This window comes from Grammomys surdaster, unplaced genomic scaffold (assembly GCF_004785775.1).
Source record: "Grammomys surdaster isolate TR1022 unplaced genomic scaffold, NIH_TR_1.0 125701, whole genome shotgun sequence".
In the NCBI taxonomy this organism is placed as follows: domain Eukaryota; kingdom Metazoa; phylum Chordata; class Mammalia; order Rodentia; family Muridae; genus Grammomys; species Grammomys surdaster.
Window position 1 is genome coordinate 2558849 of NW_021620536.1, and position 9417 is coordinate 2568265.

Sequence of the window (9417 nt, forward strand, 5' to 3'; positions counted from 1 at the left end):
CTAAATAAACATTAGAACCCATTACACACATTACAGTTCTTAAATTGTGAGGGAGTAGTAACTTTCAATCAATCTTTACTTAAGGACACATGAAATGTTTTTAATATCCACCAGGTATAAATCCGGCTTAGATAGCTTTTTATATAATATGCATTTACATATGCAAAGCAGCAAACCATGATCAATGGGTGATTGAGCAGAATCTAATTTAATACATAGTATGATTTTATCCACATGTTCGTAGTTATATCTGTATCAGTATCTGATTGGCTGTCACATGATCCTAGATAGAATAACATGCATTAGGAATTTTGTGTGTGTGAGTGTATGTATCTGTCTCTGTGTGTGTGAGTTCATGTATGTGTATGTACATGTGTGAGCATGATTTTACCATCATAACCACTAACTTTATTATCAGAATCTCCTTTTACAAATGAGGTAGCTCAGTTAAGAAGAGGAGTTTAAAAGGCATGGGTAAGCTTAGGAAGACACCAAGTGCTAAAATGTGACTCTTTCAATAGGCGTGTACTGTGTCTTATTTTGAAAACTTTATACATTCTTCAATAATGTGCAATTTTTGTCTTCTCTGTTTGGATCTTTAATCCATCTGTAATCTCATCAACACAAGACATAGGAGGAGCCTGGAATTATGTTTCTTTCCATATACTGTCTGAATCATATCATACACACACACATACACACACACATTTAAACTTCTCTTCTTAACTTAGCTACCTCATCTGTAAAAGGAAAACCCTGATAACACTACCAAAGTTAGTGGTTGTAGTAATGAAATCCTATGTGTGTGTGTGTACCTCTATATACATATATATATATATATATATATATATATATATATATATACTGTAATATATATTTATATATATTATTTAAATATATATAATTTATTCTTTGTGGTACCATGCTTAGGCATAGCTTACTTCCAAATTTTCTATTTTATGTCATTGGTCATTTTCTGATCTTTCACACACTTCTCTCAGTCAACTTTTTTGAAAAGCTTTTCTAGCTGCCTGCAACTGTCCTCATCAAAACAAGTAAGCCAAGAGGGGCTTTAGTCAGCCCTAGCAAATCTGAAACCCACAGGCTTTTGATCCCCCTTGCTCTTTAAGTGTGTGTGTTACTGTTTAATACGACCCTATCTACACATTTGGCAATAACAGGAAAATTCATTTTTACTTGAAATCTATCAAGTTTCCTTAAATTTAACATGACACTGATGACCTACATTTTTATATTTCCGAAGAGAAAAGAAATCCAACAAGCATATACAATTTGTCAGTAATTTTAAGAAATATCCCATTTTCAAATGTTATTATGTTAACATGGCATGCTAGGTTGAGTTATTCAAAGTATTCACTGCTTAATTCTGTAGAACAATTACCCATCCCTGAGGGATTTCTGTCAGGCTTGCCATGGATCCTACAATGACCCTCAGTGTGGGAAGAAAATTGTCACCCATCCTCCTGTCGCTAGGATTCTCTGTGTGACTTACTCAGAACAAAGAGAAAGGTGGGGACATGGTATTCATCATGCTGCTTTGTAGAGGCCACAAAACTAGCCATGACTGAAGGAGGCTCCTGGTGAGCCTGGTCCTTAGAACGCAGGTAACACGGAACAGACACAGGTAGCTCACGGTGGGTAGAGAGAGAGTGAGAACGAAGCCTTTGCTGTTGCAAGCCACTGATAGTTTGAAGCTACTCTGACTGAAGCATGTAAGTCTGAAAGCTGGTAATACATGGCAGTTGTTTACATGAGTAATAACTAGATCTCCTCACCGATTTCTACCCCATGTGATAATGGTCCCAAGGGAGTGGGAACCACTTCAATTAAAAAACATGACTTTCTTAATTGCCTTAGAAACATGAGTTACAATGGCTTGGCGTCATGTTGTAACACTCAATTTTGTGTTTATTTTGATCCAGTGGCTAATATTTTCCTAATGAGACAATGAATTAAAATGACATATGAATTGACATACAGTTGGAAAATTTGAATCTAACTCAGATTGTTTCACAGTCATTTCACAGAAATGGTTGTAATTACCAGAAAAATGCAGCGTACACAGTACTAAGAGCAGGACAATTACCATCCACAGGAATAATACAACGAGCGAGGAGAGGATCTTAATGAAGATTATTCAGAGATGAAAAGGGATGCACAAAGAAAGCCAAGGAGCATGGTTTCAAGGAAAGAAAAGAATCATCCTTAAGGAAAAATTTTGAGAGAGAGAGTGATGTGATCTGACATTGTAGGGTCAGTGACAACCCCCAAGAACAACTTCAGTAGCTTCCGAATGTTTGGACATGACAGCTGAAGGGTTAACAGTGTCCAAGTGAAGGGATCGTGGAGAACAGCTTGTATAGCTGACGATCTTACAAAGTTTGGCAACAGAAAGGAGACATGATTACCGTTGGAAACCATGGTTTGCAAAATTATTCTATTGAGAACATGATTTCTGCTCAGCCAGCCAAGTAAAAGAAAGTTCATCTACAACAGAAGTACACTTCTGAACAGAAAGCAATTATACCTAAGATATATTTTCTCTCTGTTGCACAGAATGATTCTTCTTAAATGACATAATATTGAAGCCTAATCCATCATAAGTGGTTGGGACCAATACATTTGTAATGGCAAGACAACGCTGCTGGGTTTAACATTCCTCCATGGGCTAATTCCTGGCCAGCTCCCCCATTGCTGGACAGCCTCCTTGCACTGGAAACTCATTGCAAGCCATAGAGTTCATGCTGGGAGGTGTGTATCAGCCAATGATTCCTGTGTCCTCCTCCTCCTCCTCCTCCTCCTCCTCCTCCTCCTCCTCTTCTCCTCCTCCTCAGGCTCCTCTTCCTCCTCCTCCTTCTTCCAAAAGGATAGACCACAGTGTCCTGACTAGTTTTCATAATCATCCATGAAATAGGTATCCCCCATAGAAGCAATATCTAGGACAAGATACAACTCAAAACCTGAAACAAATATATATATATATATTTTTAATTTTGAAAAGCTCAAAAGTTAGTTGGATATATATGGGCACATTCATCTTTAAAAAAAAAAGTTCTCAGAAACTGATTGTTTACAAACAGAAGAATGAAACTGTATTCCCATCTCACATTCTGTATAAGAATTACCTCCAAATGGATTAAAGAATGGCCTTCGTTGAGACCCAGAGCTTGGTAACTGTTATAGGAAAAAGTAGGGGAGGCATCTCAGGGAACATACACAGGCAAAAACCTTCTGAACAGGACTCTGCTCAGGAGATACTGTCAGCCATTGACAAAAGGAAATTCATGAAATTAAGATGTTTCTGTACTGCAAGGGAGACGGCTAACAGATTTAGCTTACAGAAAGAGAAACCATGGGTGATGCCATCCATCTTTACAGATTCCATGCTGTTGACTTAGTTCTTGCATTACATAGCCTCCCCCCAATGTAAATGGGTTAAAATAAGAAACACTCAGCCCCCATTTCTGTAGCTTCCATGGGCAGCTCTGGCTCCGGTCTCTGACATAATAGATGTCACACTGAGACTAGCAGATTTACACCTAAGAAGGATGTGGGCTGGAGGCACCACAGCCTTGCCACACAGACCTCTTTGGGGACCAATCACATGAAGTTTGTCTCACCACAGAGCAAGTGATCCCAAATAGAAAATTAGCAAGGTATGCACTACCATGCTTCTTATGCCCTACTTACATGCTGTAATGACACCCAGATCACACTCATTAGCAGTGTATAAGTGCATCCTACATTCATTCTCTCTCTCTCTCTCTCTCTCTCTCTCTCTCTCTCTCTCTCTCTCTCTCTCTCTCTCTCTCTCTCTCTCTCTCTCTTTCTCTCTCTCTCTCTCTCTGTCTCTCTCTCCCCCTCCGATGCTCTCTTACATGCCCATGTGCATATGTGCACTGCGGCCAACCACCACTTTGGCGAGGCTGACTGCCCAGTGAGCTCCCAAGAATCCCATGACCCAGTGGTGGTTCGGACAAGCATAGCTATACTCAGAGTTTTATTTTTACCTGGTGGCAGGAATTTGAATTCAGGTCCTTCTGAAATCATAACAAGTACTGCTACATACAAAGCCATCAATTCAGCCTCAAGATCCTCCTTTCTACAAGATGGAAATTAGAGAGCTCTTCTCTCAGGGAAGACTAGCAAAGAAATTATAATGTATATTTTTAAAGTCATAATGGCTAAAGTCTATTGTTAGCTAGCTTTGATAATGTATTAAAACTTTGATTCTTACTAATTATTTACTTTCTATGGTTTTCAAAGTTACATACTTCTATAGGAACCACTAAGTTGTTGTTAAAATGATGTGTACTTTTCTATGGATGAGACATGTAAAGTTTTAGTAACTGAATATCTATTATGTTTAGAGTACCATACCAATCGGTTTGGAATCAATGACCACCAAGGTAAAGCAGATAACAAAAACTGCCCATAGATAAAATCATACAGAATTCTAGTAAAGTCAGGAGACAATAGACGTGACGTTAGCATATCCCTGACATTGCTTATCCCTACTTGGTTATCAGCCCTCCACGCTGTGTTTGCATGATGTAAGGAGAACCTAGTGTAAAACCAGACCATATGGCTCATGAAGCCCCAATCCGTTCTGTTGTGTTCTTGATGGATACAAAGCAGTCATGGAAGCCATCTCGTTCACTTTTAGGAATTACCAACAGCACATGCCTTTTGGGGGAAGAATGTTCATCAAGTCTTTTCTATGCACGGATTCTACACATAACACAACAAAGTCTTTAGCTAGAACATGCTCTGCTTGGGAGCTAAAAAAAAAAAACCACGTAATAATTGAAAACATTTCACGTTCTTGCAAAGTGGGCTATGTAATGGTCTATTTAAAGATTTTGTTAACTAAAGCCAAACTGTGGAGGCCAAAAGCCTGATGTGGAATAAATGGACTTTTAGAAGCAAGAAGAAATATTATTTTTCCTCCCAAAGTCAGTAAAAACTTTAGAATGTTCTACTTCTATTTTTTTTAACTAACCACATCCTACTGAATCATTCTGAGAGTAATATAAAATTAGAATGTTTCCTAGTTGAAAAAGGTGCTATAAAACATTTTATAGAAAGTTCCTATACTTCACAGTTATCCTCCAAAGTCACTGTGTCTTACAGAGTGTTTGAACGCCTCAGAAGAGTTCAAATCTTCAACATGTAAACAACTGCATAACAGGATAAAGGAGGGCAGACCTCAGAGATTTTGAATTATACTCCAAAATACAGTGCAGAAAGCAAATTCCCTAGCACTCTCTTCTGTTGCATCTTGGAAAGTCATTAGCTTTAATATTTGTATTAGTGGGTTTTGTTTTCCTTTTTTGTTTTCCTACACAAAGGATCTAAGCTATCTTACCATGACAAACGTAGACTCTACCCACTGTAGAAAACCATTGATATTTGGCCATTTTTTTTAACCTTTCAAGTGGAAACTTTGTATATCAATGTCATATGGACTTTCAGTGACTGGAGAAGCAAACATTGAGCCACACATGAAAAAAATCTCCATTTTCAAGCACTAAATGGGACATGCGTTCTTACAGGCTCTGTTTACCTCCATCATGTCTTCACAGTCATGCCATTTTCTAAGAAGATGGCCACACAATCAGTTGTTGAGGGGCAGGTAAGAAACAACATGTCATCTAACTGAGTGCCACAGCAGAATTACTATTCTCCTTTTCTTCTTTTGTGTGCACGTGTATATGCAAGGACTCATCTCGATGTGTGTATAGAGGCCAGAGGTTGAGGCTTGGTGTCTTCCCTCCTCTCTCCATCTTTTCTTTTGAGACACATGATGGTCATTGATTGTCTAAACTGGCTGGACAAAAAGCTCTGGGGAATTACCTGTTTCTTTCCTATCAGAGCTAAGGCTAAAGACATGCACTGTCACACCTGCCCCCTTTTATGTTGTGTGTTTGAGATCCAAACACAGGTCCTTCTTCTTACAGGACAAGTACTTAGCCAACTAAGCCATCTCCCCAATCCAAGAATCCATTATTTATTTATTCGTCTGTTTGCTTTGATGTGTGGGTGTTTTGTCTAGATGTATATCTGTGTGTCATGTGCATTCTTTGTGCCTGTAGAGGCCAGAAGAGGGTTTCAGATCCCTGGAACTGTGATTCATAGACAATTGTAAGCCACCATGTCTGTGCTGGGAATTAATCTATCCTGATCCTCTGGAAGAATAGCCAGTGCTCTTAACTGCTGAGCCAACGCTCCAGCCACAGGAATTCCTTTTTAAAATATGATAAAGAGGAAGCACCAGTGAGGGATTCTGGTAGGAATGTTCGGTGTACAGATGAAAACGTGGGCCTAGGGCCAAGGAATTCACAGACCATGAGGAAAAAGTCATAACTAAGAGTCAGCCCTGGAGAGTATGCCTGTGCAGAGAGGAAAAGATAAGAAAAAAATTCAGATTTATTACACAGAGAAAGTAAATTGGCAAAGGATGAATGATATCTGTTATCTTTGTTTTCAACAGTTTTCATTCAATTTTTTTTTATTTGAGAGTAATTTTAAGGCTTATATGCAAAGGCTTTCTGATTATTTGTTAATATATCAGTTTTCAAATGCCCAATCTTTGGATCATTCACTCACATTTTCAAATGAAATCTATATTCTCAGAAGTTACTCCTTTGATGGCATGACTTGGATCAAACAGCTTTTTTGTGTGTGTGATGAGTCACTTGAATGAATTCAGAAACATCTGGGAATTAAAAAGAGGACATCTGTGGGGTATTTGTGAAGACTTTCCTGGATCATGAAAGCTTTTACCTCATCGATAGCACAGACGATCACTTGAGAGATTCATGAGACACAGGTATTACTTGGAGGTGGAATCTAGCTGAAGGAAGGCCCCTGAGAAAGTCTTGAGGGATGGACTTTACTCTGGCCTCTTCGTGCCCTCTGCCTTCTCTGTTTGCACAGCCCCAGAAACATGCTCACATTACCGTGATGTTCAGCAAAATCACATGGGTTCAGACTTCTACTGTGAGCCACAGTGAGAGTTCACTCTCGTAAACATTTCCTTCAGGTATTTGGTCACAGTGACATAAAAACCTGGCGAGTACATTTTCTAAATCCATCACTGTTTAGGAAGACGTGGCCTTAAGTTTATCAGTCGGAATGTTCTAGAAGGCATCTCCATCTCTTATGTTTAGCATAATTCCTGGACTACAGAAGATATAAATATACTTTGACTAAGTCAATGAACAACTTAAATAAAGCAGAGGTGGTGAACCCACATACAGATCACCCACCCTCTTCTATAAATTAAAACTCTTAAATTCTATACAGTTAAGGCTTCTTAAATCAGCACCTTCTGGGTTAAGGCCTCACCAGACAGGCTTACATCCAGGCCCGATTTAGAGTACACAGAGAAAGGCTGGCCATTTAACTAACTGATGGGTCATGTGTTACCCAGAGCTCATTGATAAGATGGTTGAGCAACTATCTCTTTTAGTGGGAGGGCCGTGAAAACTATGTCAAGTTCTTGATCTATTCACCACACTGACCAAACTCCAGAGAAGCTTAAACTTCCAATTGAGACAAGTTTAATGTGCTGAGGTCAAAAGAAAATTGGTTCAGGAAAACCTAGACTCTGACATTTGTGAGGGAAATGTCTAGACAGAGGTCTCTGAAGAGTTTGAACCATTAGGCCCCAACTCTTCCAGTTTATAGAAGTGGCCTGTCCTTTATCATAGAAAGTTAGCACTGTCCAGCATGCACCTCCCCTTTAAGAACACACACACCAACAATGATGGTGGGATTGCAAGCTGGTACAACCACTCTGGAAATCAGTCTGGTGGTTCCTCAGAAAATTGGACATAGCACTACCTGAGGACCCAGCTATACCAATCCTGGTCATAAACCCAGAAGATGCTCCAACATATAACAAGGACATAGGCTCCACTATGTTCATAGCAGCCTTATTTATAATAGCCAGAAGCTGGGAAGAACCCAGATGTCCTTCAACAGAGGAATGGATACAGAAAATACGGTACATTTACACAATGGAGTATTACTCAGCTATTTAAAAACAATGAATTCGAGAAAATCTTAGGCAAATGGATGGAACTAGAAAATATCATCCTGAGTGAGGTAACCCAATCACAAAAGAACACACATGGTATGCACTCACTGGTAAGTGGATATTAGTCCAAAAGCTCGCAATATCCAAGACACAATTCACAGACCTCATGAAGCTCATGAACAAGAAAGACCAAAGTGTGGTTGCTTTTGCTTTTCTTAGGAGTAACAAAATACTCATGGGAGCAAATATGGAGACAAGATGTGGGACAGAAACTGAAGAAGGGGCCATCTGGAGACTGCTCCACCTGGGTATCCATCCCTTGTGCAGTCACCAAAGGTAGATGCTGATGTGGATGCCAGGAAGTACATGCTGACAGGAGCCTGATATAGCTGTCTCCTTAGAGGTTTGCCAGAGCCTGAAATACACAGAGGCAGATACTCACAGCTAACCATTGAACTGATCATAGGGTTCCCAATGGAGGAGTGAGAGAGAAGACTGAAGGAGCTGAAAGAGTTTGTAGCCCCATAGGGAGAGCAACAATACCAACAAACCAGAGTTCCCAGGGTCTAAACCATCAGCCTGGGAGCACTTAGGGAGGGACCCATGGCTCTAGCTTTATATGTAGGGGAAGATGACAGTGTCAGGCATAAGTGGGTGAGGAAGTCCAGTGAAAGCTGGATGCCCCAGTGTGGAGGAAATTGTGGGTGGGGAGGTGGGAGTGGGAGGGTAGGTGGGGGCATATCCTCATAGAAGCAGGAGTAGGGAGGATGGGATAGGGAGTTCCTTGGTGGTGGGAGGGGGGAAATGGGGAAAGGGGATTACATCTGAAATGCAAATAAAGACCCAATAAAAAAAGAACACACATACCCTAATTGGGATTTTCATGTTTTTCTCTAATCATTAGATTGTATTCACATACCACTTAGGAATTTGGTGTGCCTGATTATAGACAGAAAAGGCCATCCATCTCTAAAGAATAAAATATCTAGCTAGTATATATGGTAGCAGCTTAAAAGTAGGTATAGGACCTGAATGGATAGCTACTTTACTTACATAGCATAAATAAAATTTGGCATGGAAAATTAATTTGGGACCTGGGTAAGGTTTTTCTCATTTGTATGAACAAATACATGACAGGAAACAACTAACGGGATGAAAGATTTATTTGGGCTCTTGGTTAAAGATATAGTTCACCATGGAGAAGGCATAGCAGAATTCCAGCAGAAAAGTTTGGCTTGGACTTTTGACTTTTTAATGGACCTATAGATAGAACCAGAGGGGGAGGAAAAGGAAGAACAAGAGGAGGAGGAGGAGGAGGAGGAAGAGCAAGAGGAGGAGGAAGAGGAGGAAGA

General features: G+C 39.8%; 1 protein-coding gene across 1 annotated transcript in view; it reads right to left on the reverse strand.

Moving 5' to 3' along the window:
* The window catches only part of Col24a1 (collagen type XXIV alpha 1 chain), a 157624-nt gene that overhangs the window by 119147 nt on the left and 29060 nt on the right, over positions 1–9417 (reverse strand). The window lies entirely within an intron of this gene.